The sequence below is a fragment of the Schistocerca americana genome, chromosome 5 (assembly GCF_021461395.2).
Source record: "Schistocerca americana isolate TAMUIC-IGC-003095 chromosome 5, iqSchAmer2.1, whole genome shotgun sequence".
In the NCBI taxonomy this organism is placed as follows: Eukaryota; Metazoa; Arthropoda; class Insecta; order Orthoptera; family Acrididae; genus Schistocerca; species Schistocerca americana.
In genome coordinates this window covers 586,488,072-586,499,729 of record NC_060123.1, presented here as the reverse complement: position 1 = coordinate 586,499,729, position 11,658 = coordinate 586,488,072, and the positions used below count along the sequence as shown (strand labels likewise).

General features: G+C 42.3%; 1 pseudogene; it reads left to right on the top strand.

Annotated features, from left to right (window-relative positions):
* Window positions 1-10,806: 10,806 nt before the first annotated feature.
* On the top strand, window positions 10,807-10,923 carry LOC124617007 (annotated as a pseudogene).
* The last annotated feature ends 735 nt before the right edge of the window (window positions 10,924-11,658 follow it).

Below are 11,658 nucleotides of genomic sequence, written 5' to 3'. Positions count from 1 at the left end.
CATGAAGGAGTCAGTAAAATCAATTATTCGCTATTATAGCAAACTTTTGAATCCACTGGACACTTGAATTCTCTATATTGATTCTGAGAGTCTTGTTATTTCTCTTGTTATTTTCTGTCTCAATGTCATCCGTGAGAATAGAATTAAAGACAGTTGGATTAGGTTCCTGATCTATAAACTATGATTTAATATTCTGCGCTGCTAAATAAATTTTGAAGGTTATATTCTTTACGTAGAACAGAGTATCGGTTTCAGTCCTAGGATTGACGATAAACTTCAGAAATACAATTACAGAATAGTGGCATATCGATTATGGCTCCTCACCACCAGCAATAGTTGTTACCCATAGTTTCATATTTGCTATTTTGCCGTCGTTACCCTTTAGAGACCAACCTGATCTTTTCACAATGCCATTTTTGACTTGCTTCTTAATATGTCCTATAACTACAGATTTGTTGAAAACATTAACTGTTAAATACGCTATTCCACAAATTAAAAACTTCCAGTTATTCTTCATATCTTGAAACTTCCTACCGTTGACTTTCACTGAAGAAATGATACACAATAACAAATGAAATCAAAGATTAGACTGTCAAAGCATAGTGTGAATGGTTAAAATGAAATGAACTAAAAATCATCTTCTTGTCTAAAACACGTTACTCTTCCAGAGAACTTCGGCACCTCTCAAAAATTTTTACACCTCTGATGTTTAGCCACATGTGAACAAATAGTGGGTCTCATGATGCAGCACTGTTTAGCCGTCACAAAATAAAGCCTCAAAAATCAGTAAATACAACTATTCTTCTACTGTTGCTCCGTTTCACATATACCAACCGCCCTCTGCTGCGACAACGACTCAAAGTCTATTGGGTATTTGATTTTTCTCTGCTTTTTCGGGCCTCCTTACCTCTCCTCTTTGCCCAACCTTTGTTCTCCAATTACGCCTTCATCGGCGAGCTTCTCCTCAATATTTTTCATTTGTGCTGAATTGTTTTGTACCCTTCTTGCATATACACGTGTATCATGTATTTTTTAGAGACTGCATGAATATATAAGGTGAGTATTTCTTCTCTTATCAAATTAAATATTACATATCTTTCTGTGAATTAATTTGTTTTTCCACATTCCACTTACTGCGTTTCCTTGAAATTATATAAAATATACGTCTGTAAAAAAAAAAAAAAGAAGTCTGTTGGGTATTGAGCCCACAGCTCGAGCCACATAACTAGGAGATTCAAGTAACTCATCCCAAGCGTCATGAATCAAATCAGAAAGCTGTCGGCGAGTCGACGGTGACTGCCTCTTTTCTCGTATTACTCTGACCATTTCTGCCCAAATATTCTCAATGGGATTCATGTCTGTTACTTTAGGTGGCCATTCCATTACAGTAATATTACTATGGTCGTCGAACCACCTCTTAACCACACGTGCCATATGAACAGGCGAGCGATCTTGTTGGCACATGATCTGATCATCGCCAAATCTTGCTGTCACAGAAGGCAACATCACGTTCTCCAAAATTGATATGTAATTGCGCGCATCGAGTCTTCCTTCCACTTCCCACAGGAGCCCAAACCCTTCGACCGATATCCATACCCATACCGTTACCGACTCCCTGCCACTCCTTCGGCAGCTGTAAATACATTTTCGATTATACCTAGCACCTTTAGGCCGATAAGCAAGTGCTTTTCCGGTTGATGCCGTGGAGAAAACTTTTTTGTCCGTGAAAATCACTCGCCTCCAAAGCTGGAGAGGTTTGTCGACATTTTCAGCAGCAAAAGCAAAGCGAGCTTCTCTGTGGGAAACAGTCAGTGTGTCTTTCACAGCAGCGCTTCTTGCTCTCAGTCCACCTTCCCTTAGACGACGAGTGACGGTCTTACTGCTGACATTGAGACCCAAAGTCTCCTGAATTTGTCGTGCGTTGACAAATGTGTGGTTCTCGCTGAAACTTCGTATCTACCGATCCTGAGCTGATGTTGTTTTGCGGCGACGGCCATGAGACCTTCCATTCAGGTTACCACTCTCTTCCTTTCGTCTAATCCACCTGGCTACCGTCGACTTGTGAAGACCCATAGTTCTTGCTATATAGCCATTTGAAGATCTCTCTGCATGGAGTGCTATTATAGCGCCCTTGTCTGCCTCAGCCAGATGGGCCATTTAGCGTTGACTGAATGATTCGTCGCGGTTAATATCTGCTGCGGAAACAGCACTAGCAGGAAACAGACTGCCTCCTCCACGATGGCAGCCACAAGGCAGTGGCCAAGTATGTGGAACACGGAAATCGATGGCATAAACGGGAGATCGCAAGCTCGTACCCGTGTTATTACATAGTGGAGCAACTTAGAATCTGTAATTTTTCTCAGAAGGGACTGGTCCACTCTTGTCATGTCTTATCCTGATAAATATTACATGAAATGAAATGTTTACGTTTTGCATATGCGGCAGGCCTAACGCAAGAAACATTTCTGAAATATCTGAGGCAACCTGAAGAACGCTCCGTGAATTTTAGCTGTAGAAGGTTGCCTTATAACAAGGAAAACGTGTTTGTACCCGATCGCCGTGTTTCCAAGTGGCGCAGCTTACTCTGAGGCATACATAATTCTCGCCGGGCGTAAGAAGCGACTCGACCAACGAGGGGAACTCGCCAGGTGTCATAGGCTGATTGTCCGGAAACTTTGCTCAGTGAAGGAGAGGGCAAAATAAGCGAACATGTGTTTCGACTTATCTGCAGACACTCGACCGTTTCCGAGAAAACGACGGTCAAAGTTATCAACGCGCTGTTGCTATAGTGTAGTTACCTTCTGCAGCCGAGAACGCAATTGAAGCGGTGACTCAGTGGCTACCGTCGTTCCTTCTTAACTTTGATTCCCGTGTTCGAGACCATATTGCTTTTTTATTATTTTTTCCTGCCCCTCTATCAGAATTATCTACGAATGTTTTCTTCTAATTTATGTTGAAATAATGTCATTATTCGCAAATTAACTTTATGTGCAATTAATGAATTAAGAAAAATAATAAACGAATGAGACAAGCTGATCTAAAATCATCTGGTCTGCCTCATGTATCGTTATATCCAAATGGTTTATAAATGTTAATCTACATTCAGATCCGATGATGGCACCTTTAGTGTGTTGAAACCGGTTATCCAGTAAACAGTGTCTAAGCGATCTTGGCTTCTGAATTATTTCTACAACAGATTGATCGCCCCACTATGCACTGTGTGTTCCCTTTTTAACTTATTTCTTCACACAGTAAATTAACTGACGAATAACGACAACAGTGTTTCAACATAAATTGGAATAAACAGTCGTAGATAATTCAGAGAGTGATGGTGGGGGGAGGGGGGGGGGGGAGGAAAAACCGGGTTTCGAACTCGCAGCGCAAAGTTCCGAAGTCGCTATGGTAGCCGCAGAGCCACCACTTCAGTTGAATCCTTACCCGCTAACAGATATCTACACTATAGCAACAGCACATTGAAAACTTTGACCGTTGTTTTCTCAGAAGCGGTAGAGTGTAAGCAGATAAGCCGAGACACGTGTTCGCTTATTTTGTCCCCTCTTTCACTGAGCGAAGTTTCAGCAAGATCGGGGTATGACACTTGGCGTATCCCCTCTTAAGTGGCGTGCGTTGGGATTCAGTAGACAGAATGCGTCCACTTTCCTCGACTACTCATTGACATGTTTGGAAACTTTCTTTCTTGTAGAGGCACTTTGCATTATGAGGACTGGTTTTCCTGATAACGATCTACTAATGGACTTTGCTCCTACTTTACGTTACTGTGTAGTAGACCTACTGCAACTACTTAAACCGGAAATGTTTGTGTATTTGGATACTCCGCTTCTTAGTTGCTACATTTCGCTATAATATTTTCCTTTGTTTCAAAACGGCAAGTTAAGATGACCACTGCAACTTGGTAACATCAGAAACAATTCAATACTTTGAAACAGTTATGTGTGGTGTACGAGGAGTGTACTCTATTGAATGAGGAATATATTAAACACGAAAGCTGCGTCCAATAACAATAATTAACTTTCGGTTACATGACAAAACACAAGTCGAAGCACTGTCAGTTCACCTCAGTACCCAGTAAAACTTAAACTGGAACGATCGAAAACATACTTTTGTGGGGAAGGCAAGCGAATGACTGCGTTTTATTGGCCGCACACTAAGAATACGCAACAGGCCAACTGAAAACACTGCCTACACTACGTTTGTCCGTCCACTGCTATAATATCCTTGACAGACGTGATTGACTATGCACACAAAAACGTCCAAGGAACGGTAGCGCGATTTGTAATGTTACGAAATAGGGGAGAGAGGGTCCCAGATTTGATAATGGAGTTGAGGTAACTTTCATAAAAACAAAAGCTTTTCTCGTTGCCGCAAGATCTTTTCACGAAATTTCAATCACCAACATCTGTTCTGAATGCTAAAACATTATTTCCTCTGGAACTTACACAGTAAGAAACCATAGTAATATTGTAATTCATGACTCGCAAGAAAAGATTTAAGTGGTCCTTTTTCCCGCACACTGTTAATGAGTGGGACGGTAGAGAAATTGTCCGAACCTTCTGCCAGGCACGTAAGTCTGGATTGCAAAGAAATCCTGTTGATGTAGTCATGTAGATGTAACAACGAAATTATGTTGTAATTGCGACATGTGACTTTCATTTGATTTGAACATCGAAGTTGTTTGCTGTTTATTTGCTTTTTGTTCATTAGTTTCAGCCATATACGAACACCTAGGCGCGTTAAATTGATATTGAAATAAAGTGTCGTGCATGGACTAATAACAATAAATTCTTACCTACTTGTTATGGCACTGCAGTATCTGCCAGCGTCTTCAGAAGTGGATATCGCATACGACGTTCCTAGGGTGTTTATAAATGGATATTGCAGACGACTTCGAACAAAGTTTGAATGTAGCTTCGTAAAAGTTCCGTGATCAAACGATCTGAGTTGCTGGCGAATACAGTTTATCCTCACTAGACAGTATATATTATCATTATACACGAGGTGAACAGCGTTTCGCCGGGTGCGGTGGCCGAGCGGTTCCAAGCGCTTCTGTCACGAACCGCACGGCTGCTTCAGTCGCAGGTTGGAATCCTACCTCGGGCATAGATGTCTGTGATGTCCTTAGGCTAGCTAGGTTTAAGTAGTTCTAGGTCTAGGGGGACTGATAACCTAAGCAGTTTGGTCGCATAGTTCTTGAAGCCATTTTTTTACCATTAGCGTAAATTTTCTTTACATAAACGGCCATATCTTTAGATTGCGTTGACATGGAAGCTCACTTTTTTACCCCACCAAGGGACCGGTTACTGCAAGAAGTGCGATACATTTCTGCTTATTATGTCTACGCGTTCTGGAGGTAAACGGGTTTTAAGGTTTGGTTAGGCCGATAGACGGTCAAGAAAGTGAGACTAGTAGGGTTCCGTTTTTACCGGTTTAGGTGACGAAACCCTAACAACGAAAACAGCTACGACAGCTACTGAAGATGAGGGCCGCATAAATAACACCCCGTACTCTTTATTCGAAGTGTGCTAGTTGCAGTCGATACATCAGCATATTAATCGTAGCTACGGTTTCGATCCAAATCACGTTTACAGGAATGCAAATAGAATCCATTTGCCTATACAAGTGGTAATTCACATCCCAGTATTAATGCCACTGCGTTTTAGAAGTGCGAACATTCGCATTGCTAGCTAGCTTAAGAAACAGTTCGGCTAATGAACGTTTTCTGGCTGTGGCCCATCTAGTGGAGATTTCGAAACAGTGTAGAATTCGTTTGGCAGCTATGTAGCCGTTTGTTTCCTGGGGTGGTGCAGAATTATCCTACTAAATATACTCTCTAAGAACAGTATTTTGTTATTTCGATAAACATCCCGAATGATTGTCACATAAGCGGTGACATAAAGGAAGAAAATTCATGTTTTTGAGTCCAGAAAGCTCTATGCAACAGTAACTGCAGATCATTTTGCCATTTTCATTGCGAAATTGCCGGCTTATTCATGTCTGGGGTAATAATAGAGGGCTGTTTGCCTGGGTTGTCTGCTAGCGTAGTGAAATGAAGGTCTGGTTTGTTTTCGGTTCTAATCTCGATGGAGGCAGGTAGAATATCAGTAAAGTAATTTTAAAATATTATCGCGCCCCCAATACGTTTTATCGTTACCTTTATTCTGTACTGGCGCCCTGTGGATGTCAATATGACACTCTTGTAGAATTTCATACATGTTACTGCCTACTTTTTCCGCTTCTGTCAATAATGGAATTGACTTAAGTGTAGCACTGAATGATTTTTAACTGAATTTCGTTATGAATCTTCACGCATTGCTAAATTTGCACACTTTCATGATAGGTCAGCAACGGTAATCCAGTATGACAGGTATGAACGTTGACACAGACCGTTTCGCGGCCGAATGCGGATAATATTTTGCTAATTCGTAACGATCTGGGGGGGTTCTTTGTCTTACTAAAACAGTTATGTTATCTCGATAAGTTGAAATTCATTTTTATTGGTACAGTTCATACCAATTAGCGTTTCTTCTTTCAGTTCTGTCTTATATTTACGTGTTATATTTAACACACTAATCAGCATTAATATACTCTTACAAATTATTGAAAACAGCCTAAAACGTTCAGATAGTTTGTCAATTTCACGCCTGTGCATAGTATGTTGGTAGAACTTCGTCGCCTTGCTTGTTATGCTGTGTAGCAGACTTTAAAGCCGTGCGGATCAGCATAACTAAAAGGCGAGGGGTCTCGCTCGTTTTGTCCACGACTGTACTATGCATATCTAAAGACATGAATAAACGAAAATGCAGTTTCCCGAATTTCAGTTTTACATGTATTACTGTTGAAGAACGGCCAGAGAGTGTCATTTGTTTCAAAGTCGTAGCTATCCTAGCCACTGAAAGCATGTTTCGAAGCCAAATGGAACAACATCTGGAGCCAAATCACGATAGACTGGTAACCAAACCACGAGAACATGTTTTCTCTAGTTTTACTGGCGCATTCCATCATCTTTCTGGCATGCATCCGCGCTATTATTTATTCTTGCAATTCTCTGAGTCGCTTTCCAGATTTTTAAATCATTTTGTATAATACTGTGGATTAAATGCACGCTGTGGTTCGAAAAAGAGGCTGCTCATTGTACTTGGAAATACTTTTTTATTCAACGAAAAGCACTGGCATCAAAACTCGCGAGCCTAGTCCTTCATGACGTTCATGAATCAGTGATTGAAGTGGTAAACTTCCTTAAAAGTCGCCCACGTAACTCGAGATATTTTCATTAACTGTGCGTGAATATGGGGCTGAGATTTCCCTTATTTATGACGATAACTGGCTCTGTCTTTCACGTGGAAATAGCCTGCAGCTGTGGCCGAGCGGTTCTAGGCGATTCAGTCCGGAACCGCGCTGCTGCTACGGTCGCAGGTTCGAATCCTACCTCGGGCATGGATGTGTGTGATGTCCTTAGCTTAGTTAGGTTTATGTAATTCTATGTTCCAAGGGACTGATGATTTCAGATGTTAAGTCCCATAGTGCTTAGAGCCATTTGAACGTACGAATACCTTGAGAAGGGTGTAAGAATTCGGGAATGAACTGTAGTCTTGTCTTCTTCAAGAGAAACGTTTGAGGTCTTGGAAGTTCGTAATGAGTGAATATTTTGAAGTTAACGTATTTTCAATCCATAGAAAGTATTCTTTCAAGATAATGAAACCAACAATTTGCAACTGACAGTCAAAAAATCACCTTTCAGAAAGGAATCGCTATTGTGGAAGAAAAAATTCAATGATAAAGATGTACATTACGTTTTCCCTGCGCTTCACGCTGTCTTAGAAGAACATTATTTTCATTTGAGTGAAGAATTAAAGTCTGTGTTCCCAGGTTACGAGTGTCTACTTTCTGACGTACATTCCATAAGAAGTTGATCAACACATTTCGCTGAAAAATCCTTCTAGTACAGAACTTCCATCAGCACTGATACCTGCTACAGAGGAACAAGAGCAATTCTTTGATATTTCTTCAGATTTCACACTGAAATCGAACTCTGTTTCCCAGTCTGCCACGATAGCTGCGCGGTCAACGCGAAGGATTTCTAATCGAAGGGGCCCTAGTTTGATTCCCGGGTCGGAGATTTTCTCCGCTCGGGGACCGGGTATTGTGTTATCCTCACGTTCGTATCGACATAATTGACATAGCACTATTGAGATGGCTGTATGGGCACGTACCAAGACCCGAAAGCCAATAAATTAAAAAAAAGGCAACTTCTGTTTCTTATCAACAAGGCCATACGAGTTTTGACACCTTACGCAATATCCTGCTAACATGAGGTAGGTTTTTCAAGACTGACAGTGGTTAACCTGAAATATAGACCACGAATGCACGTGCAGAAAGCGATGCGACTCGCAGTTTTCAATATTGCACCGAGATTGTAAGAAGTTACAACGTAGAAGCAAACTCATGCATCTCAATGATTTCGTTGCGGGAATAAGATGTAGTAACATTAAAAGTTGGCTAAAATGAGTCACTTCAACAGTCAACAAAAGAATAAATACTCTTATTCATTTTTTCGAAACTTCCAGTTTATTTACCCCCACACTTAGAGTTTCGTGTCATGTGCAGAAGGAGCCACGGGTGTTTAAATTTCCAGATTCAGGAAGGGACGTACCAAATATATTAACAAAAACCCAAAAACCCTCTCCTATACATTACTAAACGTACACTTACTCCAAGGACCAATGGGAACGTCTCGCTGCTCGATAGAGTGCTTGCGTGAACGGGCCTGGTGTTGTTGTTGTTGCGGTCGTCAGTTCGAAGACTGGTTTGATGCAGCTCTCCGTGCTGCTCTACACTGTGAAAGGCTCTTTGTCTCCGAACATCAGGTGCAGCCTGTGTCCTTCTCAATGTGCTTACTGTGTTTATCTCTTGGTCTCCCTTTATGATTTTTACCCTCATACACCAAATTGGTGATCCCTTGATGTCTCAGAATCTGTCCTAGCAACCATTGCTTCTTCTAGTCCAACAGGCTTCCACCCACCACACCAATGAGCTCTCGCTTGACTCCACTGATGTCGCAAATGGCGGTGATTTGGGGTCGGTGGGAATGTTCGCTACAGTGGTTCAAATGGTTCAAATGGCTCTGAGCACTATGGGACCTAACATCTATGGTCATCACTCCCATAGAACTTAGAACTACTTAAACCTAACTAACCTAAGGACATCACACAACACCCAGTCATCACGAGGCAGAGAAAATCCCTGATCCGGCCGGAATCGAACCCGGGAACCCGGGCGTGGGAAGCGAGAACGCTACCGCACGACCACGAGCTGCGGACTCCCTACAGTGAGTCTGGCTCAGAGCTTCCTTGAAGTAATTGACTTTTAACAGTTGGTTGTGTCACAGCGGCGCTTCAGTCTGGAACCGTGTGACCGTTACTGTCGCCGGTTCGAATCTTGCCTCAGGCATGGATGTGTGTGATGTCCTTAGGTTAGTTAGGTTTAAGTAGTTCTAAGTTCTAGGGGACTGATGACCTCAGAAGTTAAGTCCCATAGTGCTCAGAGCCATTTGAACCATTTGTCACAGTGGCGCCAACTGCTGCTCAAATTGATGCTGCAGTTGTAGTACGATGCGACACAGCCATTCGCCAAACACGATGGACTTCACTCTCGTAAGAGCCGTGGGGTCCTACGGAGCCCGGTCCTATTGCGGCCGTATTTTCGTGAACACAGTTGCCGGTAATCATATACGGTGGCTATATTCTTGGTTGGTTGGTTTGTGGGGGTGAAAGGGACCAGACTGCTACGGTCATCGGTCCCGCTACATTCTTGCTAAGTTTTTCTGCAGTATCACAGAAGGAACATCCGGCTTCTCGTAGCCCCATTACACGACCTTATTCAAACTCAGTGAGGTGTCGACAATGGCGTTTTAGTCGCCTTAAAGGAATTCTTGGCTAAAATCAAACTCCAATGACAAAGGGAACTCACACTCACTACTGTTATAGCTTGAATTTAAAGCTAACCTGATGGGCAACCTCATAGTGGTGCTACTAGCGCCACTCTTATACGATGGCGCGAAATTTGAGTAGTCATCAGTTTTCGGGTGTAGAAATAGGCCTACGAACTTTTGTTCATGCCGGACAACTTCTTCCTGATCTTGTGATATTTTTTTCGATCAATGTATATGTTAGCAAATTTCTCTTCTTCAGGAACGCTTTTCTTCTCATTGCTAGTCAACAAAGTAATCCTCCCTGCTTCGTCCATCATGAGTTCTATTGCTGCCGAAATAAAACTCATCTACTGCTTTGTGTATCTCGTTTCCTAGTCTCCTTACCATCATCTGATTTAATCGACTACATTACATTATTCTTGTTTTGATTTTTTCGGTGTTCATATTATATCTTCCATTCAAGACTCTGTCCATTCCGTTCAGCTGCTCTTCCAAGTCCTTTGTTGTCAATGATAGAATTACAATTTTGTCGGCAAACATCAGAGTTCGAACTTTAATTCCTCCTCCAAATTTGGTTTTCTTTGTTCCTTGTTCAATGTACAGATTCAATAACATCGAGTATAGGCTACGACGCTGTCTCAGTCCCATCTCAACCAGTGCTTTCATGCCTCTCAACTCTTACAGCTGCCGTCCGGCTTCTGTACAAGTTGTAAATACGAGGGGCGTTCGAAAAGTCCGTGCAAAAATAAAAACTACTTAATTGTTTGGCGTAAATCTTCTTTTTTTTTCTTCATAGTCTCCTTTCAGACTTGAACATTTCGTTCAATCCTGTTTTAATTTGTTGATCCCTTCCGAATAATGGCAACGGCCTTGCCGCAGTGGATACACCGGTTCCCGTGAGATCACCGAAGTTAAGCGCTGTCGGGCGTGGCCGTACTTGGATGGGTGACCATCCAGGCCGCCATGCGCTGTTGCCATTTTTCGGGATGCACTCAGCCTCGTGATGCCGAATAGTAGCGGCTCCGGTCACAGAAAAGCATCCTCAATGAGGATGACACGGCGGTCGGATGGTCCCGATGGGCCATTTGTGGCCTGAAGACGGAGTGCTTCCGAATAATAGGAAATGTCGAAGACTGAAAAATAGCTATTTGTCGCTGCAATCACCTCCTCGATTGAATAAAATCTTTGTCCTGTCAGCCATTTCTTTAAGTTGGGGAACAAATAGTAGTCTGAGGGAGTCACGTCTGGAGAACAGGGGAGGGGGGGGGGGGATGTCAAACGAGTTGGAATCCTATTTCCAATCATTTTGCGACCACAACTGCTGAATTGTGTGTGCTGGTGCATTGTCATGAAGGAAAAGGACATTTCTGCGGTCCCATCGCAAGCATTTTTCTTGCAGCTCGGTTTTTAAACGGTCCGATGACGATAAATAATATGTACCTGTAATCGTTTTACCATTTTCCAGATAGTCGATGAGGATTACCCCTTGCGAATCCCAAAAGACAGTCGCCATAACCTTTCCGGCCGAAGGAATGGTTTTCTCCTTTTTTTGGTGCAGAAACCCCCTTGGTAACCCATTATTTAGATTGTTGTTTGGTCTCAGGAGTATAGTAATGTATCCATGTTTCATACACAGTGACGAAACGACGCTTTAAACCCTGCTGATTCTTCCTGAACAGCTGCAAACCATCCTTGCAACACTTCACACGATT